At 47.2% G+C, this 27,821-nt stretch overlaps 1 pseudogene; it reads left to right on the top strand.

Annotated features, from left to right (window-relative positions):
- Positions 1 to 27,821, top strand: part of LOC147708870 (uncharacterized) — a 76,246-nt pseudogene that overhangs the window by 22,194 nt on the left and 26,231 nt on the right.

Here is a 27,821-nt window from a genome sequence, read left to right as displayed (position 1 = left end):
ACCACCTATGCGATTTAGTCTTGCCACTTGTTATCACCTTGAACTGGTTTCTACTAGCTATGTTTTGCTAGGTGTGTGGGTTTTGTTGGGACTCTCAAGCCTACACAACCCCAACCATTGACGGATTGTATGTTTTCTTTTTAAAACATATTGGCTGACTCTACCTCAAGCTTCACTTGAATCTCATTTTGTTCAGTATGTTTTTTCTGATCCCTTACAGGTACCATCAGTGTATCCAACTATCTGGTTAATCCTGGATCACTGGCTTATTGTCTAACTTAACTTACCAACATATTGGTTATTGTTATCAGCACGTTTGTTCACAGATTTCTTAGATATCACTTGTATAGCAGTAGCAGACTCTAGATCCTGAAGAAAGCTGCAAAACTTTTTCGGTCATAGCCTGAAACATGTTGATCTAACACAGTACAATTCGATCCAATGGTTCTCTTCGTACATCCTGTTTCTTTTGCTGTTTTATTCCTAGCACAGGGCAGCCAGAATAAAGACTACAGTAAACCCTGTAGCTAGATTTAACTCACTTCACTATTAGCACTGCACCCTTCACTACACCAAGCTAGCTCACACTGGGTCTTAGCTTTGCCCCCTCCGACAAAAAAACATCCCTGAGCTCCTCCCTCTCAACGAGGGGGTTGTAGCCTGCAATATGACTAGGTTTCATGGTGCGAGGAGGATTTTCAATGATCAATCATGCCACCTTTAGTGGGTGAGGGAAACCGTCCTTTTAGGGGACACCTCCTTTGTAGTCAGCCTCCTCTGTCTCTGTTCTTTCCCTTTCGAGACCCAAGGTCCTTTTTGTGTTTCATGTACTAGAGGAGCCATCATCACTGAAGGATTTCATGGTGCTTGCATCCAGGACCGGACACTAGGCATGATCTTGCATTGTTGATATGATCTGCAAGGCCTGACGTTGCTTGAAGATTACTTGTTCCAGGTTCGATGCAGCTCTAGGTTGAGAAGGATGAGTTGCCCACTTGTGACGTCCACAATGATTGCCTCCCGCAGCGTTGCGTGTTCTCCTTGTTTCAGTGGGTGAGGAGTGTGAAGTCATAAGTTTGGCGGACTCCATCCAGTCCCACACTTCCTCAGAGGAGTCGAAGAAATGCGCAGTCCCATCAACTATGGCGTGGAGACAAGCAAGGAACGGGAGTGAGTAGTGTATGTCCAACTCCCGGAGAGGCTGCTTAACAGCCAGAAATGAACTCCTCTGTCTCTGCACCGGTATAGTGTAGTCAGGGAAGATCATGACAGAGTTTTGTCCACCTTTATCTCCTGCAATTTATGTGCTATACATAGGACGGAGTCACGATCCCTGTAATTCAGTAGAAGGAACAGAAAGGCCTGAGTTTAGAGCTGGGTGGTGGTCTGTGAGTCGGCACCCAATGGACACGTTCAACAGGGTGAGAGTGTGACATCAGGCAGCAGGATAAGGATCCAGTTCTCAGCATAGGCCACTGCATCTTGGCCCTCCACATCCTCTGGAAGACAACTACCCATACATTGTTTCTTCAGGCCGCTGTCTTCTGCTCTATATTCCAGTCAAGGGATTTGGGTTAACCCGAGACCTATTGCATTGTAAATGCTAGTTTACAGTTCTAAGCACTGTTGGCCCGCTGGTCACCAGGTCACCGCAGGTGTCAGCTCACTGCCTTCCATTGCTTGTAGAAAGTGATTTACAGGTTGTTTGAGCCAATTAGCGTCTGCATTTTACAACGGGGTGGCTCATTAGTGCACCTCTGAAGTACAAATAGGTTGGGCGGTGGCTTAAAGGTGTCCTCCAGGTGACTGGGTCTTTGGAACAGGCAGTGTTGTCCTGCAGCTAAATCCACATGGGGAGGGGGCATGTCCTTCCAGGGAGCCCCTGCCTGTCAATACAGCTGCTGAGCCCAATCACAACACAGCTTACGCTGGATTTGTTTATTACAGGAGAGTTTAAGTAATGTCACGTGATAGGGAAAGCAGACACTACTGGTTCGGGTGCGCCAAGTAGGGTGCGTTCTAGAGACACCTTTTCTAGAGTTAGGTGTCAACACCAATGTCTCGCTTCTTAACTTCTGATTACTTAAACACATGATGTAGTTGTACACCATGTGCCAGTGAATTTGATGGGTGTTATCCACAGTGAATTCACTTCGGCAATCACGCTTATCAGGATGTTTTTCACGAAGCTTGGCTAACTCTTAAGATTAACCTAAGTGCTCTGAGTACCGGTGACCTTACGTCCAATGTACCTTCTTTAAATCTGAGACGGCCTGGCTGGAATTCGAACACACAAGTGACTACTGCATAGCTGAGCAGCGAACGTTTAACTCTCATTCAGCCTTAGCTCCTTGATACCGTTCTACTTATTGACATTATTACTCCAATAAGTATTTCACGAGAAATGTTCCCTCTTAATGGGTTGTAAACTGGAGACAGCAGTGTTATACAGGGCGGGGTGTCTATATTTCAATTTCATAAAAATATACTTTAGAAAAATATAATTGGTAAACACCATCACGAAGGCTATATGTGTTTTTAATTCTAGTAATGGTACGCTTTTTTATACCAATTACATATCATAAGAATGTCACTCCTGTATGCTTCCTAACCCTGCGTGGAATATGCGAGTGGTGCTCCGCGTAGTTACACAGAGCGTTAAAAGAACTCTGTGGAACTACGCTCCGCTCCGCCCCAAGCCCACGAAAAGGGTTACAAAAAACAAATGTTTTAAAACCCACTTACCTTCTCTTTCTGCCTGAGCATGCGCAGTTCACTCAAGACGTAATACGTAGTGGGATGCGAGGAGAAGGACGACGGAAGAAGGCAGGCAGAAGAGAAGGTAAGTGTTTTTTAAAATGTTTAATTAAGGCGGCTGGCCTCGTACTCATTCTGCCATGGAGTCAGGTGCGCAACACCCATTGGACTCACCGGGCTTCAGCCCCCCCCCACCCCGGTAGGTGTGGCAGTCCGGGATGAGACAGATTCCGGGCACACACTGAGCCGCACCCAAACGTTTCACAGGTCTTTAAAAGATTATTTGAATGTTAATTAGGCCTTGCAGTTGTTTCACCCTCTTCTAAGAGCCCCTGCAGCTCCACTCTGCCTACTGATTAAAGGTTCAGCCCCCCCCTCCCCCCCCCCCGAAATTATTTCTTAACCCCACCCTCCCGCCCACGAAATTCGGCTCTACTTGCGCCTCTGTATGGAGTCAGAGTTATACAGCAACTTTGCGTTCCCAACAGAGCGCAGAGTTGGTAAAACTCTGCAAACTCCGCTGGCGGAGCAGAGTACTAAGCCCGGGGTTAATGCTTTCCTCGTTTCCTTGCAGATAAATATTCTTCAGAATAACTTTCGATTTTTAATTCAGAAAGAAAGCTTTTGCTTTGTGCAGACAGTGGTACCCAAAGCACAACAATAGAGCACAGTGAGTTGGAGACGACCTTGTGGCCATGGGCAGGGAGGGGGCAGGCCGAGGGTGTACTTTGTTGGGCCTTACCTCCAGCCAACATCTTTTTTCCCTCTCTGTAGTAGTTACGTGCCAGAAAGCTTAGGTACAGTGGACATGTTATGGAGGCATCTAAAATAAAGTTTCATTTTCATATAAGCAGTAGTGCAGTAAGTAGTGTACTACAAGCCTGCTGCGTTGTTGCATTTAGTTCTTGGCTAGTCCTTTGCAGTGGCATAACACAGGCCCCAGCATCCTCCGCGGTGCGTGGGGGGCCGAGTATGGGGGGCCCCTCAAAACAGTAGTCAGGTCTAAAAGCTTTGGATTCAATCCGGAGCGGCCCCCTCCATGTAAATTGCAGGGGGCCCCCTCAACTTTCATTACGCCAGTCATCCTTTGTAACTTGAAATAACCGATTGGGCTATGAATTCAGCATCATTTCAAATACACATTCAAGGCCCCTCGAGCAGGGGGTTTGTTTCCCTGGTGCTGTGGTTCCCAAACTGTGCGCCGCGGCGCCCTGGTGCGCCGTTATCAGGAGCCAGGGGCGCCGCGTACGATGTGGGAAAGGAAGTGTGAAAGTCGCACTAAGAATGTGTCACTTTGGCCCCCCCTGCCTCCGTGATGAATAGGTTGCTCTGCCCAGGACTCGGCTACAGACATAGCTGTGAGGCCCGCCTGCCAATTTTGGAGCTGGGGAACCGGGTTCAACCCTCGGCGTCAGCTCAGAATCCTGTGTCATTCTGGGCAAATCACTTAATCTCCCAGCGCCTACAAAAACAGAATACACGAATGTATCCTTGTGTAACGTGACTGGTGCTCTTCGGGTCGAGTTTGCCCTATACAAATCTGCAGCCAAAAAAAAAAAAAAAATCCAGCTGACCAAAACACAGAAAAAAGGGTAAAACTTTTCAACTGTAAAATGACCTTCAGGAACGTTCCAATTATGACAGCTTTTTCAAATTCATGTGCAACATTGTACCAAGTCCATTATCAGGCCAAAAAATCACATTATTGATGACATATATTTTGGATTCTTTAAATGGTGGAATAATTTAATGATTGGGAGAGCAAGAGGGTGTTCGTGCGCTGCTTAATAAACCTGTGGCGGTATCCCAGTGTTCTCTCTGGGAGCACAGATACGCATAAAATGACTGTCTTTAACCTCCATTGGGTGGGTGGGTGCGTGGTCAGGGGCCTGGTGGAGAGCGTTGGGTGGGTGGGTGCAGGGTCAGGTCCTTGTGGAGAGCATTGGGTGGGTGGGTCAGGGGCCTGGTGGAGAGCGTTGGGTGGTTGGGTGCAGGGTGAGAGGCCTGGTGGGGAGCGTTGGGTGGTTGGCTGCAGGGTGAGAGGCCTGGTGGGGAGCATTGGGTGGGTGGGTGCAGGGTCAGGGTCCTGGTGGAGAGCGTTGGGTGGGTGCAGGTTCAGGGGCCTGGTGGAGAGCATTGGGTGCGTGCAGGGTGAGAGGCCTGGTGGAGAGCGTTGGGTTGGTGGGTGCAGGGTGGGGAGCCTGGTTGGGAGCGTTGGGTGGATGGGTGCGTGGTCAGGGGCCTGGTGGAGAGCATTGGGTGGATGGGTGCAGGGTGGGGGACCTGGTGGAGAGCGCTGGGTGGGTGCAGGTTCAGGGGCCTGGTGGAGAGCATTGGGTGCTTGCAGGGTGAGAGGCCTGGTGGAGAGCGTTGGGTGGGCGCCTTATGCCCTGCTGCAGCCGCACTCTGCCAGCTTCTGTCTTTGCCTCACTCCACGTTTAGGGGTCGTCACTCGTGACTTCTGCATGTTGGAGAGTGTGAGGGGAGAAGGATGCAAGGCAGAGGGGAGAAGGGTGCAAGGCAGAGGGGAGAACGGTGCAAGGCAGAGTGGAGAAGGGTGCAAGGCAGAGAAGGGTGCAAGGAGGAGGGGAGAAGGGTGCAACGGGGAGGGGGAGAAGGGTGCAAGACAGGGGCGAAGGGTGCAAGGCAGAGGGGAGAAGGCTGCAAGGCAGAGGGGAGAAGGCTGCAAGGCAGAGGGGAGAAGGGTAAAAGGCAGAGGGGAGAAGGGTGCAAGGTAGAAAATGGTACAAGGCTGAGGTGAAGTAGGGTACAAGGGGAAGGGGAGAATGGTGCAAGGCAGAAGGGAGAAGGGTGCAAGGCAGAGGGGAAAAGGGTGCAAGGCAGAGGGGAGAAGGGTGCAAGGCAGAGGGGAGAAGGGTGCAAGGTAGAAAAGGGTGCAAGGCTGAGGTGAAGTAGGGTACAAGGGGAAGGGAGAGAAGGGTGCAAGGTGGAGGGGGAGAAGGGTGTAAGGCAGAGGGGAAAAGGGTGCAAGGGGGATGGTGCTGAAGTAAAAAATGTGCCCCCCCCAAAAAAAAAACATTTCTGCGGATACCCATGATCAGAGCCCACCTCATGTAAACTTCTTGTAAAGCCACAGACCTCATTTAGCCTTTCTCTAGCCTGGTTACTTTTAGTGGGAGTGCTTTATACTACTCTATGTATGCATTGAGATGTACTTTATAAGATCTTTGTGATTGCAAATAAAGTTTTATGACAGTGATGGCTACTCTCTGAATCCTTCATCACGTCTAGGCTTGATTCCTCATGTAGACCAGTGGTTCCCAAAGGGTGCGCTGCAGCACCCGGGTGCGCAGGTAAAAAAATGGTAGGGAGCCACGGCCAACTGCCAATTAGGTCAAGGGAGCCACTGGTCAAAAAAGTTTGGGAACCTTCTGCCCAAGGGGGGCGCTCTTCCTCCCAGAACAGACTCGTTTTGCTGGTGGCCGCCACGTCTGCTGCTCACGTCCGACAGGTGAGGGCAGAGGTGTCCAGACGTCCTAATGAGATTTGTGAGTTGCAGAGGTGCTGTGCGTGGATGCAGTCTAACAGTGCAATGCCTAGCCTGGCATTTTATGCAGTTTCCATGTGTGGTATGCATGTAATTAAACAAGCATCTGCAATGCAATATGTCTCGCATTTACGCAAATTTTAGCTAGTGGAGTAAATTACAATGCCTTTTATTTATGTTTTGGTTTTTAAAACATAAATCGAAGGCGTTGTCATTTACAATGCCAATAGCACAAGCCTCCGTAAATGCGAGACCTATTGGTTTGCAAATGTCTGTTCTAATCATCTCCTCCTTTCCAGTGTAATCTCAACAATTTTTTGGGACCAGGACAATACATATATCAGCTGTTTTTGTATTATTCCGTTTTTAGTGAATTTAACCTAGTTTATAATTTTTGGACATTATGCTACATTCAAGTAACACAAAATGGGTAATAAAATGCAATGCTGGTCTAAATAGCAAGCCCCAAAATATGTCTTGCATAGGGCCACAGAGAAAGCTTAAAATGAAACTTCAAAAGCTATCTGAGCTAGTTATAATGAGGCCATGTCAGCTCTGTAACACTGTCCAACATCTTAGGTTTTGCACCCATTTCTCAAGGTCGTGTTGCTTTACGGCATAAAAGTTTTTTTTCTAGGTGTCATTTTCACTAGCTCCAGTGCATGGGGTGGGATTGATCAGCATTCTTAAAAATTACAAGCACTTATGGTGAACGCCCACTGACATACAGTTTAGTGCTTCTTTCTTGCACTTGAAACCTCTATGTATACATCAATGCATATCAAATTTGTCCAGTTTTCACATGGGACCTGCAGGAAGCAGAGGTGCACAGAGAAACATGAAAAGGAAAGACAGTACATTTAAAGATCGATGAAAATGTTTTCAGTTGCCTAACTCCATATCTGAGTATAAAATGCAATGCGTGTACTGCACAGTGGCATGGGTAGGGAAACGACCGTGTGAGACAGCCTTTTTTTTGTTATATTTTGCTAAAAGCAGTCTCGAAACATATAAGCTTTCACCTTTCTGAGTATGAAAGTTTGAGAAATGAATAAAAAAGTCAAGTTTGATATGGCTTAATTTCAAAATTCTTTTGTGATCTGGACTCACATGGGAAGGCAAGGCAAGTCTTGAACTAAGGGGTATATTTACAGTGGAAGTGGCAGAGCGCGGCGTTATCCTCCTTGGCTTAAAGCTGCGCTCCGCTACTTTTGAAACGCAGGGCTTCACCATATTTTAAACAATATGGTACAGCCCTGTGTTTCCCCCTGTGCTGGCACTAAGGGGCATATTTACAAGCCCCTATCACCACAACAACTTTACTTTTCACAATGTTGTGGCGATAGAGGCTTTGTCTTATTTACAAGGCAGCTTTAAGCCACGTGGCTTAACGCTGCCTTGTAAATAAGGCACCCTTTTAAGCTATGCTTAGCATGAAAGGGGAGGGCAATGGATGTTGCTGTGGACGTTCCACCGCAACACCTATTGATTTTGATGCTTCCCCATATTTACAAGGGTGGAGTAAATATGGGGCAGCACCAAAAATTAAGACCAGGGAAAACCTGGTTTTACCCTGGCACAACAAGGAGAAATGTTTAATTTCTCCTTGTTTTTGTTGTTTTCATATGTGCTGCGTTGTGCAGCACACATGAAAACAGCAAACACCAATGATTGTTTATGTGCAGGAAGGTGTCTCTTCCTCCACATAAACAAAAGTTAAGCTTTGCAATTTCTATGTGTGCTGCATTAAGCAGCAACATAGGAGTTACAAAACACCATTGATAGATTTTTTATGTGCAGGAAGGCACCCCTTCCTGCTCATAAACAATCACTCCCCTTATCGCAGGCACTCTTGCACTATGGTGCAAAGGTGCCTGCGTTGGTGCAAGGCAGCTAAATTTAGCGCCAGTGCAAGGGGAACTGCAGAGATGCACCATATTCTTGTAAATATGGTGCAGACCTGCGCTTCTAAAATGACGGAGCGTGTCATTAGCTTTCTAGGCTTAACAACATGCTTTACCACTTACTTGTAAATATGCCCAAAAAAAGCTTTTGTGAATAGTACTTATGTTGGCTGTTATGAACTACTTTCAAGATGGAAGGATCAAGAGGCACTTGTCTAGCTTGCTCACCTGTATGGATCGGCAGAGGGATGTTGTATTTAGCTTCCAGCATATAGCAGTTTCGGAGGTTGAAGAGACAAAGATGAAGTTGCCCAAGAATAAGAGGGAGAGCAGCCTTTATGGTTTTGGGCAACAAGGAATTATCGCTCGCCTTTAATTGCCTATGATTGCCTAATTTAAAGAAGGCACTTCTTTTATTAATTGTAGTGGTTTATTGGTAATACTGATGAGGCAGAGAATAATTTAATCCATTCATTATTTTTATTTTTGTTTTGAAATACTGACATGTTAATTGCAATGTGGGTATGTGAAAATGTTTATATTGTTATCTTTTACAATTAAAATGAACCAAAAAATATCAGAAGACATGCACAACGTTTGAGATCCAAGCTATTGCCTGTCATTATTTGATATACAGTTTGTACATTTCTGAAGGCACTTTCCTGTGAAAAGTGCTGCTTTACTGGATTTTATAATCTGTGCTAATTTCTTCGAAATTGAAGACGTTTGGGACCAGGTGCCCTCTTCAGAATCAGTGAGGTGGGGGAGGAGGGTCAGGGATTTTCCCTTGCTATGAACAATGTAGGATTTGGGTATTGGTTGAGGGGGTGGACGCCACACTCTGGCAACAATCACAATCCTTGTCAGGGCCTGTATGATACACATATACGCCCCAAACAGTGATGTTGGAGAGTTCTTGCGGTCAGTTATGCGCCAGATAGACCTTGCTCCAGATGTGGAACTGATTGTTGCGGGAGACCACAACTGTGCCCTGGATGGTACTCTGGATAGACTCCATCCCAGGCCAGAAGCCAAACCTAAAACCAGGGGAGCCATCCATCAGATGTTAATAAACTATAACTTGGTGAACAGTTTGCGGCATTGCAAACCCCACCAAAAAGTATACTCTTGTCACACAACTGCTACTAATACACATAGCAGATTGGACTATTTTTTCATACAGAAAGGGATGGCTAACAGGATTGAGGAGGCACAGTATCTAGCCCGCTATTTATCAGATCATTCCCCTCTAACTATAGTGTATGCTATGGGCAGGCCTGGTCTAAGATCCCGCTTTGGAGGAATAATACCAAAGCATTACCTGATCTGGGTTATAAGGCTACAGTTGGCAGGGAGCTCAAGGGGTATTTTTAAGTAAACTGGAACACCGCTACTTCCAAAGTCCTGGAATGGGATGCCATGAAAGTGGTGCTGAGGGGATTATGTATGTCTATGGAGACTGGAGTTAAAAAAGTGCTGGATAGATAACAAAAGATAGGGGAGCTATGGGACACGCTAGACAAAGATAATAGAAGGAAGTGTAGTAGTAGATGGTAAGCAGAAGGAGATAAAGCGGGCCGCCTCCTGGCAAGGATATTTAAAATGGAGACACAACCTCAACTGATCATGGCCATTAAAACTGACGGGCAGCAAATGGTCTATACACAGCACAAGATGAATGAGACATTCACAATGCATCTCACTAAAATATGCTCAGATTCCCCAAGCCCCACATGTAGCCAAACCATACCAACATACCAGGCAGGCATGGAAGGGCCCAGCCTGGAATCGGAGGCTCAGGAGGTTTTGGTGGTCCTATCCGGGAAGAGGAAATAAAACCGGAAATAGCCCATTTCAGAGCGGCTAAATCTCCAGGTATAGATGACCTGATGGCAGAATTCTACAAAGAAGATGCTGGGCTGGTGACTCCCAGATTGATAGAGGTCATTGATGAAGTGAAAGAGCGGGGTGACCTGCCACGTTCAATGCGTGATGCATTGATAGTACTGATTCAAAAACCGGGAAAGAACAAGAAGGTCCCAAGCTCATACAGACCTATCTCGATGCTAAATGTAGACATTAAACTGATCAGCCAGATGTTGGCAAGCAGGCTGCTTCCCTATATTCCCCAGCTGGTAAATCAGGATCAATCGGGATTTATACCCAGTAGGAATAGACTGAGAAAAATGTGCCGCCTGGCACATGTGATGCAGTCTCTTGGAGAAAAAGCAGGGGAAAGAGCGTTGGTGCATTTGGATATTGAACAGGCATTAGACTCGGTTCACTGAGATTATCTCGCAGGTCCTCCTGAAGATGGGCCTGGGTTCGGAGTTCATGGAATGGATCAAATTACTATATGTGAGACCCATAGCGAGGGTCTGAATGGGACGGTTTGTATAGGATGCTATGTTGATACAAAGAGGCACAAGACAGGGATGTCGGCTGTCCCCCTTGCTATTTGCCCTCACAATGGAGCTGTTGGCCTGTCACCTCCGGACGGAGCGGCAGGGACATGGCATCAAGATAGGGCAAACGGAACATATAGTGTCATTATATGCGGATGATGCATTGATTTATCTGCGATGCCCGACCCAGTTGGTTTCAATATGGTTCCGTGCATTGGGGTGGTTTGAGGAGGCCTCAGGATTACCCATCAATAAACAAATATCGCAGTTATACCTGATAGGGATGACTGAAGAGAGTGTAGCACCACAGGCCACTGAGCTGGGACTTCAGTGGGGACAAACGTCTGTGAGATATCTAGGGATTCAAGTGGCTCAGGAGAAAGATGTCTTCTATAAATACAATATGGGCAGGATAATAAAGGGCCTAGAAGGGAGTGTAAAGTTTTGGAACACCCTAAAATGATCCCTGATGGGAAAAATTGCTTTAATTAAATTGGTGATACTACTCAGGTGTTTGTACAGAATGCAAGGATCTTTTTACGAAATACCACATAGAATATTCAGGGAGTTGGACGCCCTTCTCACCCAGTTATTTTGGAACGGAAAGAGATGCAGGGTAAGTTTGGAGGTGATGAAAAGACAATGGGGCAAGGGAGGACTCTAAATACTCGACCTAGAGTTATATTATCTGGTGTCCCAATTACAACACGCAATCGCATGGGTGGACTCATACCCCTCCTGGGAATGAGCCTGGTTAGAGGGCACCTATGGTCAAAAACAGCCTGGGGCGTTTCTTTGGACAAACAGAACTCAGGGGGAAAACTACCTCCCATTAGTTGGTCTAATGGCCAGTATTTGGGATAGGACAACTAAGAGACTCATAACAAGTGTCCCTTACGCACAAGAGGCGGATATTTGGGTCATGCCACAGTTAGCACAAATAGAACAAGCTACATCCATCGAAATATAGAAGGAAGGGGGCTGCCTTATGGTCTAGGACTCCTGAGGCAAAACAGCCGGGAGCTTGATTTTAAAACTGTATCTTTGTGTATTTTGTGTATTTTACAAAGCCTACCTCAACTGCTGCTAGCACCTTGCACTTTACTCCTTAAGGGCGCCGTGTAGCGGATCCAGCGCTCACGAGTCACCCTCCACGCCGCTCCCTTCGCGCCTGGCCACGCCCACCCACAGGCCACGCCCCCTCCGCCCTACTTAAAGCGCTGACTTACAAGCGCCCAGTTGGTTCGTACTCCTGAGGCAAAACAGCCGGGAGCTTGATTTTAAAACTGTATCTTTGTGTATTTTGTGTATTTTACAAAGCCAACCTCAACTGCTGCTGGCACCTTGCACTTTGCTCCTTGAGGGCGCCGTGTAGCGGATCCAGCGCTCATGAGTCACCCTCCACGCCGCTCCCTTCGCGCCTGGCCACGCCCACCCACAGGCCACGCCCCCTCCGCCCTACTTAAAGCGCTGACTTACAAGCGCCCAGTTGGTTCGTACTCCTGAGGCAAAACAGCCGGGAGCTTGACTTTAAAACTGTATCTTTGTGTATTTTGTGTATTTTACAAAGCCTACCTCAACTGCTGCTAGCACCTTGCACTTTACTCCTTGAAGGCGCCGTGTAGCGGATCCAGCGCTCACGAGTCACCCTCCACGCCGCTCCCTTCGCGCCTGGCCACGCCCACCCACAGGCCATGCCCCCTCCGCCCTACTTAAAGCGCTGACTTACAAGCGCCCAGTTGGTTCGTACTCCTGAGGCAAAACAGCCGGGAGCTTGATTTTAAAACTGTATCTTTGTGTATTTTGTGTATTTTACAAAGCCTACCTCAACTGCTGCTAGCACCTTGCACTTTACTCCTTGAGGGCGCCGTGTAGCGGATCCAGCGCTCACGAGTCACCCTCCACGCCGCTCCCTTCGCGCCTGGCCACGCCCACCCACAGGCCACGCCCCCTCCACCCTACTTAAAGCGCTGACTTACAAGCGCCCAGTTGGTTCGTACTCCTGAGGCAAAACAGCCGGGAGCTTGATTTTAAAACTGTATCTTTGTGTATTATGTGTATTTTACAAAGCCTACCTCAACTGCTGCTGGCACCTTGCGCTTTGCTTCTTGAGGGCGCAGTGTAGCGGATCCAGCGCTCACGAGTCACCCTCCACGCCGCTCCCTTCGCGCCTGGCCACTCCCACCCACAGGCCACGCCCCCTCTCCGTCCCAGAGAACTCCTTTTTCAATGTGCAACCCCAGAACGCGCAGCGGACGTGCGCAGCGGGCGCGCCGTTTGCGCGCCGAAGGCGCGCCTAAGGCAAGCCTGTCTGCGCCCGTCCGCGACCGGACGGGACCAGGGGCACGTCCCCATGCCAATTTTATGTGCTACTCCTCTGAGGAGCTGACCTCTCTCCAGGGCCGCTGGCCACTCTCAGAATCCACTGTAAGGCACATTGCATCGTTAGATCTCATCTCCTCTTCTGCCCTTACACTGCTGCCGCCATTGTCGGCTCCACCCTCGCTTTGTCCCCCCCTATCTAACCCTCCCCCCCCTACTCCTCCGTTATCTGTCATCTTACTCAATACCAGATCTGCGGTCAAACACCATCATGAGCTATCTGCCCTCCTCGACTCGGAGAAGCCGGATCTATTGCTCCTGACCGAGACCTGGTTTTGTGACTCATCCCTCCCCGTCCTCCTGGCCACCCTTCCCTCTTCCTATGTTGCCCTACGCGCTGACCGCCCAGCGGGCAGGACAGGCGGTGGTGTGGCATTGATTGCTCGGGCAGACCTAAATTTTCAAATTCTTTCATCTTCTTCTATTCCTTCCTCTGAATTCCTTGTTGCCCGATCCCTCTACTTCTCTCCCCCCATCACTTGTCTCTTGATGTATCGCCCACCCCAGCCCTCGCCCCTATTCCTACCTGCGTTCCAGGACTTACTGGCCACCCTGGTGGTCAATTACGCTTCAGTCCTGGTCCTCGGTGATTTTAACTATTGGCCTTCCGATCCTTCCGAGTGCGCCACTTCGAAAGAATTCACAGAATCTCTTCTCTCCCTGAACTTTGTGTCGCATAATTCGGTTCCCACCCACTCTCACGGTCACATTCTCGACCAGGTATGGTCTCTCAACCTCCCAATCTCCCCGGTGACTGTTTCCCCCTGCCCCTGGTCGGATCATGCCCTCATTTCCTTTTTCATCTCTACTGAACCAGCGCCTAAAAACCCACGCGCCAAAAACACATGGGCCAGAAATTGGAACAGAGTTGACTTCCCTGCTTTGACCTCCCTGCTCCGGAATTCCACCCCGACCCTCGCTGGCCTCTCGTCAAACTCTCAAGCCGAGGCAATTAATGCCTGGCTAGCTAGAGGCTGTGACTCTGAAGCCCCCTTGCGCCGTATCTCCATCCGTCGACCCAAGGATTCAAATAGATGGTTTGATGGCAACTTAAAAGACCGTCCGTCAAGCAGAGAGACATTGGAGGAAGGACTATTGTCCTGTATTAAAAACCCTCTACCTCTCTACACTTGCCAAATATAAAACGGCTATCCTTGATGCCAAAACCGCCCATTTCTCTGCCAAAATCACGTCAGCTGAAAACAAGCCCAGGGAGATCTTCAACATAGTGAATGATTTAGCCTTCTCTGACAGAGCCACACCCCAAATCCCTCCATCCCAGTCTTTATGTGCCCGACTCAATTCTTATTTCCGAGATAAGATTGTTACCATCAAGGCCAATATCCCTCCCCCTTCATCTGCCTTTGTCGATCCTCCCCCTCCGACCGTCCCATGTCGTCTTACCTCTATTCCCCCCCTTACCCAGGAAGCTTTCTTGGAGATTCTCCCTAAGGTTAAATCGGGCTCCCCTGCAGATGTCTGTCCTGCACGCATTCTGCAACAAATATATTCCTCTTGCCCTGAACCCCCCGTCACTTTCCTGAATAACTCTTTGTCCCAGGGAGTCTTGATACCTGCACTTAAATCTGCTACCATAGTGCCTATACTGAAGAAGCCTGGCGCGGATCCATCCATCTCAGCCAATTATCGCCCCATTTCCTTACTGCCCTACTTGGCCAAGGTACTAGAGCGCCACGTCACCACGGTACTCAGTGCCCACGTAGAGGCAAATGGGGGACTGGCTTCCCGCCAGGCTGGCTTTCGTCCCAGGCACTCGACCGAATCTGTCGTGGTATCGGTCCTAGACGAACTCAGGAAGGGAATGGATCATAACCAACACCAGGCGCTGGTGCTCCTGGATCTCTCCGCCGCTTTTGACACGGTTGACCACAACATCCTTTTGTCCCGTGTCAGGGCGGCGGGAGTCCAGGGAACAGCCCTGGTTTGGCTCTCCTCCTTTCTGAGGGACCGTACCCAGGCAGTTCGGCTGGGAGCCTTCACGACCACCCCACTCCCCGTCACCTGTGGTGTCCCCCAGGGCTCTTCTCTTTCTCCTTTACTATTCAACCTTTATATCTCTCCTCTTATTTTTGCTCTTCAGCAGCTGGAGGTCACTATATTTAACTATGCAGATGACCTCCAGCTCATCTTCGACCTTTCTTCTTCCTCTCTCTCCGTTTCCAATTTTCAGTCCATTATGACTTTCATCAGGGATTGGATGAACCACAACCACCTCAAATTAAACCCGGAGAAGACCGAGTTGGTTCTCACTGGTGGTTCATCCAGTCCCTGGAACCCCCACTTTTGGCCCCCCACTCTTGGTCCCGCCCCTACCCCTTCAGTCACAGTAAAAACACTGGGAGTGAAAGTGAACAGTCACCTCACTCTTCATTCCCAAATCAGTTCCGTTGTCTCCTCCTGCTTCCTCACCCTTCGAACAATCCGTACTGTTTCCCGTTTTTTTTCCCCCCAGGCTCTCAAATTGATTATGGCCGCATTGGTAATCTCGCGGCTGGATTATGCTAATGCTCTCTATAATGGCATTCCGGCATACAGCTTACGGAGGCTCCAGGTGGTGCAGAACCACGCGGCCCGGCTTATCTACGGTCTCCCACGCTACCATCACTCCTCCCCCCTTCTCAGGGAGCTCCACTGGCTGCCTATCAGGGAGCGCTCCCTATTTAAGACCGCCTGTATGACCTTCCAGGCCCGGCAAGGCACGGCCCCGGCCTTCATTTCCTCGCTGATAAGCGAATATGTTCCCTCCAGAGAACTCCAGTCTTCCTCCAAAGCTTTCCTTCAAACCCCACGCTTTAAGCGAAAAAAGTGGGGTGGTGCCAATTTCTCTACCTTGGCCCCTGCTTTCTGGAATTCTCTGCCTGATCACTTACGTTTTGCCACACACTATGGCTCTTTTCGAAAAGACCTCAAGACGTTCTTGTTTAGACAGGCCTTCCCTTCATAAACTTGCTCACCCCTGCAACCCTCAGTAACTCGGACCCTGTTAGCGCCAAGAAACCGCTCGGTGAACGCTGCGCTCTACAAATGTTTTAAATTAGAAATTAGAAATTAGGACTTCTACCCGAAGAATAGGTTTATTACCTATCAGGATGCAGTAGAAACATTTGAATCAGGGGGCAGGTCAATTTTTGCAACACACTAAAATAGCAGTCACAGCCCGCCAGATGTGGCCCCGGAGCCTACACATACACTAGTCTCTATAATTGCAATGACAGGTGGTCAAAAACTTGTCTCTCATCTATATAGGGCACTGAGAGCAGATAAAAAGATTAAGCTCCTGAAAGTGGGAGAAAAATGGCAAGGGGTCAGTGAACACATGATAATGGCACAAGACTGGGGGAAGATTCATGAAAGTGTCCTCAAAGTATCACTTTGCAACAGATACAAACAAATAAAATATAATATAGTCCATATGACCTATCTTTCACCCTGGAGGCTACACACTATTAATATATCCAGGGACCCCAAATGTCCTCGCTGCCAGCATGTTCAGGCATATTTTATTCATCCGGTATGGCATTGCCAAATAATTCAAGGATACGGAGCCGAGGTTCTGACTCAACTAAATGGGAAACATCCTTTTCAACGTAACTGGTACAACGCTGTACCGTTACGACGCAGCTTTAACAACGAAAGTCGTTACAACGACTTTCGCTGGAGGGCGCTCTAGGATAGGGGATAGTTTAATTTACTATCCAACACCTTCCCTACTATCCACGGGGACTGGTGTTGGAATATTAAATTAAACTATTCACTATCAGCGCCCCCCCCCAACGCAAGTCGTTGTAACGACTTGCGTTGTTAAAACTGCATCGTAAAGGCATGCGTTGTAACGGTACGCGTTGTACCGTCATACCTCCAACTAAATAGAATCACTGGTTGGAAGATAACCCCAGAGATAAGGACATGCCTTCTCAGCTTGATCCCTAAAAATCCCAAACGTAAAACCACTAAGAGATTCCTGATATTGGGACTTACGATAGCCAAGAGGAGAATAGCAATTCACTGGCTGTCTCCGCAGGGCCCACAGGCAGAAAAATGGAAGAAAGGTCTAAAAGAACTGGCATTGGTTGAGGAAGGCCATTTGAAGAAGACTAGTAGAGATGATAAGCTCCAGGGAGTGTTGTAGGCATGAGGGGGGTAATGATACAAGAGATAGAAGAGATAGCTCTGCAGACTCAATCTGATTTAGGGGAGAGAGAACACCACACTCTGACTGCTACATGTAGCCAAGAAATACGGGCAATAGACATCTAACAGATTAACTCAGATATGGGGATGGGGTAACATCTGGCAGGAACCGGTAAAGGGTTTGGGGGGAGTTTGCAGGGGGATTCACACGATCATAAAACAATGTAATCTGTTCAGCTTTGTAGCTTTGTTAGAAGGAACTGTAATCAGCATTTTTTCTGCTCCTGTTGTAAATTATAAGTTTTCTGAATACTGTGATACTTTATTGCAAGGATTTGCAACGGATAAATGCTGTAACTTGTACATTGAATATGATACATTTGACAATAAAGATACGTAAACCCCCCCCCCCCCAAGAAAAAGGTTTACGCGTGGAAATGGTATAGTTTGCCAGGCTCAAACGGAAGCTTAAACCTGCTCTACAGACTGCAGTGACAGGCCTGAGACATGTCTAAAAGGGCTACTTTAATGGGTGGCACAATGAGTGCAGCAGCCCACTTATAGCATTTAATTTTCAGGTCCTGGGTACTAGTAGTACCATTTACTAGGAACTTACAAGTACATTAAATGTTTAATTAGGTGTAGGCAAATTTTACCATGTTTTAGGGAGAAAGCATAATCATTTTAGCAGATGTTAGCAGTGTTAAATTGCACTGAGTCGTAATAACAATACAAACAGGTTTTACAAAACCCAGTTCAAGCAATCTGCTAAATTGCAATATGGGTGGAAACTCCTGTTATCAAATATATCGTATTTTTGTGATAGTTTATTAGGGGGTAAAATGACCTATATTTACTGAAACTTGCATATTTTGCTGCCAAAAGCATCAAAATCTATGTTCTTCCCCAAATACCGATCAGTTTGATTTTATCAGTTGCAATAAATATCACGGCCATTACTGGTCTGCTAATAATGAAGGCTGTTGTCTTTTTTTCGCCTTGGGAAATATAGTCGACAGTTTATGACCCAAATGTCACACAGAGTTGAATCTTATATTTAAATAATCTATCTATATTTAACACTATATGTGACCACAAATTCAATTATTCCAATTCCCTCACAGATCACCTCTTTCAAGACACGATAGGAGTGTTAATGCACTTCCTCAGTCTATGCAACCTATTAAATATATACGTTTACTCATACTGTCACTTAAGTGATGTGTTCATCTCTGTATCTTCAATCAGCAATCTGGGATGCATTAGAACTTATGAACTCTACCGAATGACAGCCTTATTCTCACTTACTGAATTAGAGATAAAGATCTCTCCAGAGCTTTCCTATCTGAAAGGTCACTAGCCTGTGGCGATCTTCGTCAGTTGAATAAAACGCTGCATTTAGAAAAAATAAGTTGATTTATGAGTCAGTAAGTGCAGCTGAGCTGTCTGCCGTAAGGCAATGCCTCTTTTTTTTAATGCACGTAAATGTGTTATACTTTTTCTGCAACGCTTGACAAATGACATTTCATTTTCAAAACATGTGCAAAAGTATCCTCTTAAAGGATGACGATATTCAAGTCGAGAATTGTCCTTGTCAGAACTTCAGAATTAATCATCTGCACTGGTAGGTATTAAATATATTGACCAGAGTCTACTAAACAGCTACTTTCCAAAATCGGCAAGAACCTGTGGCAATAACCTTACCCTCCCTATTTTTCATCACTTTATGCATGTTGAGTTACCACTCAGGGCCGGATGTTGTGCTGGTGGCGTCAATGCCCTCTCCACAGGTCAGCACCCAGTGTGGATGCTCCAGCCGGGAAACAACCTTTACAACAAAACTTTTTCCATACAGTACCTTTACAGCGCAGGAATTACAACGCAAGTAGTTACAACGACTTGCGCTGGAGGGCGCTGTAGGATAGGGAATAGTTTAATTTACTATCCAAAACCTTCCCTACTATCCACGGGGACTGGAGTTGGAATAGTAAATTAAACTATTCACTATCCAGCGCCGCCCAACGCAAGTCGTTGTAACGACTTGCGCTGTAAAACCTGCGTTGTAAAGGCATGCGTGGAAAAAGCATGCGTTGTAACGACATACATCCCTCCAGCCTCACTGCCCTAAAGCCAGCCCTGTTACCACTTTTACCCTCATTCAATATACTGAATGAAATACTGGAAAGTAAAACCGACCATGGAAACACTGATACAACACCCGCGTGAGGTTTTACTTCCTAATTCCTGAGCATGGCCTGTTTGAAAGAGGGTCACATGCCATGCTAGGCCTAGATTACAAGTATAGGTGGTATTTATCACACAAAATAAATAAATACATAATTATACCATGCAGTACCTTTTTTTTCAAGTGTGATAAATACCACCTGTTAGGAGTTGTTGGGGAATAACATGCTGACTTTGATGTTGAATGCACCAAAATCTTCATGATACTGTAAATACCGAATTATTTTCCCCATTAAATGTTGCCAGGTTTGACCCACCAATATTTAATGACGATTGAGTTATTTAACCATCTGATACTTAGCCGATGCATTAAATACCTATCAACTCGTAATTCCAACCTGTTCGTAAGCAGGCGTCTACGCACGGGTCTGAATTTGCCGCCCAACTCATAATTAGGCCCTTAGTCTTATGCATTTATTTTCCCTCATTTTAGTCTTTGCGCTCTGTGCAAATTGATGGAGTAAAATGCGCAGGATCTTTTTTTTAGCTTTGAGGTATTACTGAACACCATGTAACACTGGAAATAAATGTGTATGCATCCAATCCCTGTTATTCTGAGAGCACTCCGAGTTAGGCTACTGTGTCTGGCGCAGCCATAAACTCAACAACCCGAGCTATAGGGGGGATTGGCTCCAGTACACCGCCATGGCCATCACCAATCCAGCCGGACAGCAGGCATGTCTTGTCGTTCCTCCGCTGCTTTTCTCCCTCCTCTACCTGTACTCCGGCTAATTGTTGATGGTTCGGCTATCGTAGGAACCAGTCTTGACAGTGTTTATGCCTCCTGGAGCTCCCTGGAAGGTTGGTGAAGAGCGGGGACGAGGTTCACCTCTCCTGATCATCCTTCGGCCTTTCCAGGCACGACCAGTTTCTTCCCCCACTCCCTGCTCTCCAGCTTTGCCTCGGATTGGACATCTGCGACCCGTGAGTCCTCTCCAGGTATGGGGGGGCAGTGGTGGTGAATCTACTCGGCGCTGTGGTGCAACGCTCCCAGGCTTTTCCGTACCATTCTGAGCCTGAGGGGTGCGACGCACCCCAGACTTCGCTGCTGCCTCCCTTTTCGCCAAGACTGCTCCCTAACTCCCATGCTGACTTCCCTGGACCCTCGTCTTGTGGATCGTCGACACCGATGACCCCATGGTCCAGAGCCAGCGCATGGATTTCATAGCCAGGTTTTGCGGCTGCGTCCCCCCTCTGGCTCTACTCAATGGAATCCTGCTCTCTAGGTTTTTCTTATGGATTCTTGACTTTGGTGCATCCTGCCATTTTTGGAGATGGTCTCTGTTGATACCCACGACCCAGACCCGCCATTTTGTCTGACCTTTGGCCGTTCCTTCTTCCCTCTTGATGACCCTCAATAATTTTTTGCTGGACTGCCTTAACTCCACCCCCCCCCCCCTCCCCCTCAGGTTCCCTTCTCTCCTCTCACCCACTCTCAGACTCCTATTCTTGTCCCCCTTACCTTCTCTGCCCCATATGATTTGCCATCTACTTTGTAATTACTGTGCAACAAATGTTTAAATTAATGTACCTTGCTGTTGCTCTTTGAAATACCGGACCTCTGGGCATCTCGACTGAAGGAGATTAACGGCCCATCTTGACCTTTGCTGCCTGTTTGCTGTCAGCGCCCGCCTGCACCAACACCTCTCGCGTTTCCCGCTTCGCGGGAAACGCTCGCAGCTGGGGTGACGTGGCCACCGAGGGGGAGCAGAACACCAACGCCCACAATCCACCTGGGCCTGAAGCCGCCTCCCCGTCACGCCCCCCACAGGTGGGATAAAGCCAGGAACAGCTCCGCGCATCGCGGTACGCGCGCGGTCGGCGACGGGAGAAGCCCGGGACAAGGGCGGGACAGTCTTAGACAGTCCTAGACTGGCCGGGACTGGACTGGGCCGGCCACTCTGTCCGTGGTACATCCAAAGTAAGCTGTCTGAAGTAAGATCTTACCACCCATTATATAAACACTGTTACCCTGAGACTGTAAGTAGCGCGTTCTTATCAGGTTGCTACTAGTCTGTGTTGTTTTGTAGCGCATAAATTTACTTGAGAAGATGTCAAAGAAAAAGGTTTATGCAGCTCCAGAGGCACTTAACACCATGGACAATTATATGGTCCAGGTGGTATATAAAATAAACAATGAAAGGAGGCAATCTTTGGGCTTGAGTCAATCTCTTGTCCTTCTTTCAGCGAGCCCCTCCATAAGCGCGCAAATGTCGGATATACCATTGCAAGACCTTAGCACGAATGCTCCAAATACCAACCTCCTTGACATTGGAAATCATGATCAAAGTGTTGAATTGTTGGTTGACATGGAGGCTAATGCAGAGTCTGACCACGAGTCTCAACCGGAATTTATAGCAGAAGAATCTTCACCCTCAGTCCCAGTGACCAGGGCGATGAGAAACTGCAGGAAAATACAGCCGAAACGGGGGGGGCCACGTACTGGGAGGAAAAGGACAGCTTTTCCACCAAAGTCTAAGGGGAAAAAACCGGAACACGAGGAAGATAACCTTAGACAAATCATAGACGATAACCTATTTAATAGGATCGCGAACATGATAGACCAAAAGATAAAGACCATCATTAAGCCACTGATCGGGAAAATTGATAAGCTTCCTGCTGAAGTGAAAAGGATGGGAGGGGCGAAATGTAAAGTGGTAGAAGAACTGGAGAATGTAATAACTATTGTTTCTAAACCAGTTGATATTATGATAGGAAACAATGGGGGCGCGATGGTAGCAGATGGAGGGCTGTCAGAGACCATCCCGCCTGGTCAGGCTCCAACAGCTGCACTCACACAAGAAGTAGCGAGTGAGGCTCCTATACTTCCACCTACTGTCCCAACACCGCCATCCCTAGGGGATGACCCTTCACAATTTATAATGGAAGCTTCACCTTTGGTATTGGTTCTAGCTAACGTACCTACTTTACCCCCTGGCCAGACAGAATCTATTGCATCTCTAACAAGTAAGGCGTTATATTGGTTGACAAATAACATGAAGATGACACATTATGGGAAAGATCAATTGGCAGGGGAAATTGTAATGGCGAGGAGGATGACATGGATAGGGAATAGGCAAAAAAAAGTTTAAAGGGGATTGCGTAGTGTTAAATTTCGCAAACGCAGATGTGCTCCCAAATGTCCTGTCAAATATTTCCCCCCCCCAACGAAGAAGTGGTTCTATAATCCCTCTTACCCTTAAATTCTTTTACAGTGAACAGCAAAACGCGATTCAGCCAAATGTTTTAAGATCAGGGTGGTCCACAAGAAACAACAGATGGGGTGGGGGCCTTAGATCCACGCATGATGACTATGGTATTGGCCCAGCAAATAGACTTGGCACAGGGCCAGGTGACCACCAGAATGTGTTATTTGCCAGGTCCCCTAGATTACACTGGAATACATCGAACAGGTGGGGGTCGGGGGCCCAGGTAAATGACCTTGGGAACTATGGAAATGGGTTTGGAGCATGGTTGGCCGACGAGCAGTTCCCAATGCGCCCTAGAACACCACTACCTGGGTGGAACGCAGTAACAAATGGATGGGGACTAGGGGCACCAGTTCACAATTGGGGGTTTGGCACAGCGAATAGGTTTGGGGTCTTGGCAAACTTAAATGATTGCGATTGACGCACGGATGGCCCAAACCTGACATCAAATGGAACAAGGGCCGTATGTTTAACAAGTAACTCCAAAGACAGGGGCAGAGGTCTTAGTAAAGGCATAAAAAGGAATGATGATATAAGGTTGGAAGGCCGTAAATTACTAGCCGCCACTGAAAGGGAATTTGTTCCTGACCAAACTCGGGACGAGGTCGTCGGTGGCTCCCTTAATAAGAATATTAGTATTTCCCACGACCAGATAAATACAGTAGAGACAGTGGGTAAACCATCGGTCGATGGAAGCCCGCATCTACGAGTAGTGGAGGGGGTACCCTTGACCGTACAGGTGGCAAAGAAAATCGGAGAAACCTGCAAGATACTAAGTTGGAACGTAGCGGGTCTCAATTCCAAACGCAATGATAAGGAGTGGTTAAGTTTTGTTGCAAGTCATAACATTATCGCCCTCCAGGAAACCTGGGATACCGCTACTAACTCCTGGTGGGACGGTTTTACCAGCTTTGCCAAGGCAGCTATTCCTAGCCGCGCTGGCAGAGCTAAGGGAGGCCTGTTAATGCTATTTTCCCTAGATCTGAAGGGTTCCTTAAAACAGATCAGTACAGACTCGCCCAATATCCTCATAGTAGAGAGAGAGATCAACCCCACTAGGAGGTCTCTATACATTAATTTTTATAACTCAGGGAATAGGGACAACAATGATAGTAATATTGCCACCTTAAACGTTATACTAGGGTTAGGCAGACAGAACACACAGCTTAACACAGAGTATATCTTATTAGGTGATTTTAACATTCATCCCTGCACGTTAGCAAGCAGTTTAAACAATAAGGAATGGGTCGAAGGTTATGAGGGACCTCACTTCGAACATACCATAGAAGGAGTGGAGCTAGAAGACCTCTTGGCAAATTTTGATTTTTATGAACCTGAGGGTGGATCAAGAATGGCAACATTCACTGGCACTAGCCCAGGAACCATAATTGACTATATCTTCATAACGCAAGGTATTTTAAATCAGGTGATCTCCTATTGTACAGTGCTATCTCACTACATTGACCACAACCCTGTCTTACTTGAGGTGGCTTGGGGAGATTATATGGGGCCTAACCCGGGGAAAGTGAGATTGGATCACACTTTGCGCACCACCGATCAGGGTAGGAGGGTTAAGTGGGCTAAGGTGGTCCCAGATAACTTTTACGCAGAGATTTTTCCAAAAATTAAGGAACAGGTTGAGGTGTGTCAGAACCCTCGTGCCCCGGGCTGTGAGATAATAGGGGCCTTTGAGTTAATTTGTGGCCAGGTGGCGCTGGATCTCACGGCAAAGCCAATGAAAAGAGTACCGATTAAGAAGCGCTGGTTTTATACTGCATGCTCTAATGCACACAGGTTACTGATGGTAGCACTGAAAAAAGTACCAAGGGTAAAGGGCGATATTGCTAGACTGAGGAAAATCTACAAGTCAGCTATTAAAACAAGAAAAGACAGTATCAAACGGGAAGCTTGGGAAAATCTCCTATCTACGGCTATCCTGAAGGACAGCCGGAAATTCTGAGAGATAATCAGACAACCATTCTTTTCTGATCAAAGCAATGAGGCCACAGATTGTGACATACCAGACGACAAGTGGCTGTCCCATTTTAAAAATGTGTACGGGGATAATGACCAGGTAATCTAAGATGCCTCGCTGGCATCTTTAGACGCTACTCCAATACATTTCCTTAATACAGAAGTGGAGAAGGCTATTCTGGCCACAACTAAGCATAAGACCCCGGGCCCCGACGGGGTGCCAGCCGACTTTTTCTTACACTCCCCAAAGCTGTGGGCAGAGGTGATGGCCAACGTTTTTACTGCCGTTAATAACAACCCTACACCATCATCCTGGGACATTTCAACTATTGTCCCTATTTTTAAAAAGGGTCAGCGGGATGATCCCGGGTGTTATAGGCCCATATCCCTCTTGGACTCCTCAGTGAAGATCTTAGGAAGAGTCCTTTTGTCCAGGTTGAGGGATAATGTAGAGAGCTGTGGAGGGTTGTCAGAGATCCAGTATGGGTTTAGAGAAAGGAAAGGCACAATAGAACAATGCTCTAACCTGCACCTGCTCATAGCAAAGTACACGGTGGCCAAGGAGGGGTCCTTATTTCTAGCATTTATGGACCTCTCCTCGGCCTTCGATTTGGTGAACAGGGCTAAGCTATGGACGACCTTGCTGAGGATGGGGATTGACGAGGCATTGGTAAGATTCATGGCTTCCCTACATCAGGAGCTTTTTGTGGCCGTACGGGTCACAAACGAGGGCAGGTGCACGGCCCTTTTCAAATCCCTTAAGGGGGTTAGGCAGGGCTGCATTCTGGCTCCTTTACTCTTTACCATCTACATCAACGGTTTGGGTGCACACTTGGAGGAGGAGGAAGTAGATGTTCCGCGTGCAGGAGCAGTTAAGATTCCAGCGCTCCTGTACGCGGACGATGCCGTGCTGATCTCGCGCACGGGTGTCGGCCTGCAACGCCTCCTAAATGCTTTCGGCACATTTATGGAACAGCTCGACTTAAAAATAAATGCTAGTAAGTCGCATACCATGGTGGTGGGTCGAGAAAGCAGTAAGAGGAGATCAAAAACCTTCACGTGCAGAGGGGACATGGTCTCTAGAGTTACAACGTTCCCCTATTTGGGGGTCCTCTTTGACCAGAGAGGAACTTGGGGCCCCCAGGTGAGGGCGAAGAGGTTGGCGGTCACTAGATCATCGTCTGCCCTCTTGGGCTTTGCGGGCAGGTTGGGGGCTAGGCCAATGGAAGCGTTGCTAAAAATGTATAAGAGTAAATCGGTTGCCATTGCCTCATATGGTTCCCCACTCTGGGGTTATGTTAATGTGGATCCAATTCAGAGAGCTGAGAACAGATTTATTCGATCACTCCTCTCTGTGCCGCAGTCAACTCCAACCTACTCTATACATATGGAGGTGGGCTTAGACTTTCTAACTGATGGGTTGAACATGGCTCCCCTGATCTTTTGGTTAATGACGTGGCTTAATGAAGATCTCCCGCTGAACCACAAGATCATGTCTGATGTCTTGTCCCTAGACCATTTTAAAAAGATACCCTGGTTGGCCTATCTGCAGAAGGCATTCTTGGATTTGAGGCGTCCAGAGCTCTTCATCTCCCCCCAAGATATCAAGGTTCAAGACATTGATTTCATCAAAAAGAACTTTATGGGGAGGGTACGTGCGTGCATCCCGTGAGGAAAGGGAGTTAGTGAAACCAGCAGTTAGGGGCCATTATTTACTTGTTAATTCACCCTCATTAGCTCCTTATCTTGGTTTTGTTACAATCCCATTCCATAGGTTTCTTTTAACTAAGTTTAGGTTTAATCTGTTACATTTTTATTTAGGCTCTTTTAAAACATGGGAAAAACCGGAACTAGCTCCTCCCTACAGCTGCGACCATTTCTCAGACCAAGATACTATGCACTTTGTTATGTTTTGCGGGTTTTATTTAGAGCCAAGAAAAAAATATCTGGTACCAGTCCTGAAGGAGGCGGGCTTCACACAAGTGAGACCGGCCTTGCTCTTTTTACAATCTTTGACTAACCCGCGCATTACTTTCTGTATAGCTAATTTCTTGGTTGCTGCAGCTAGGATGAAAAAATATACTCACTAGATCCATTGTTATTCCTTTTAACCTCTGTACGCCTGTATTTGTTTTTATGGATGTTTTTTAATATGTATGAAATGTAATTGATTTTTATTGTCATATTTTAACATGTACGAATTGTTCCTAAAAATTCCCGGTATGAAATGTACTTAATCTCTTTGTATGACTTTTAATTAAGTCGAATAAAGATAAATTGACTTGACTTGACTTGACTACCTTGTAACTAGCTATGTTATTCATATGTAAAGCGCTCTGATACCTCCGGGTCTAGACAGTGCTATATAAAACTCATGTAAATAAATAAAAATGAATACAATGCATGTTTATGTGCCGGCAGGGCATAAAGTGAATGCACGTTATTATCATTAAGTATGGGCGGAAAATCCGTTCCGCTCGCGGATTTTGCAGATTTTTGCTAAATTCGCAATCCGCGAGATTCGCGAATTTCCCGCAAAATCCGCAAATCCGCGAGCAGCGGATTTTATGGCTTGCTGGCACTGTTCGCGTGAGTTCGCGGCTTCCCAGTTCAACTTCGCGCCCCGCGAATAAGCGCTAAATTGCAGAAATACGATCTTAGCAAAACTGAAACTACTTACCAGGCTCAAAAGTTCAAGCTCATCATTAGTAGCCATTTCCTGTAGTGCTTCCTGAGGGGCCCCTCCAGAGTTCAGTTGCCTACTTGCAACTATTATGTAACCCTGCTCTGACCCTCAGAATAGTTACACATATGCCACAAAGGTCCTGAATTACAGCTAAGGGAGACAAGCAGGAGCCAGGCTGGAAGTTCAAATCCAGTGACACATTAATCAGCCCCTAATTCATTATTGTCAGTTGGGGCAGGGCAGGTGTTGTAACTAATTTTGCAACAATGAAAGCACTTAGCAAGTGCAAAAGATCACTAATCAGGAAGCACTAAGGAAGCAGGTGCCAGCTAAAAAAATATTCTGTGACACATTAATCAGCCCCAAATTAATTCAGGTCACTTGAGGCAGGGAAGGTGTGCTTTGCATTGCCACAATAATGTACACTGGACAACCAGAGGGTGCTGTGATGAAACAGAGAGTGGCATGGGTGAGCCAGAGGGTGGCATGGGTGAACCAGAGAGTGGCAGTGGTGACAGAGGGTGGCAGTGATGAAGAAGAGTGTCCCAAACAGGCTGGAGACGTAGAAACAACAAGTTCGCAAAACTTGCGACCCGACAG

This window comes from Lissotriton vulgaris, chromosome 6, assembly GCF_964263255.1.
Source record: "Lissotriton vulgaris chromosome 6, aLisVul1.2, whole genome shotgun sequence".
Taxonomy (NCBI): domain Eukaryota; kingdom Metazoa; phylum Chordata; class Amphibia; order Caudata; family Salamandridae; genus Lissotriton; species Lissotriton vulgaris.
Note: the sequence above shows the minus strand (reverse complement) of the source record. Positions and strands in the feature narration are given on the sequence as shown.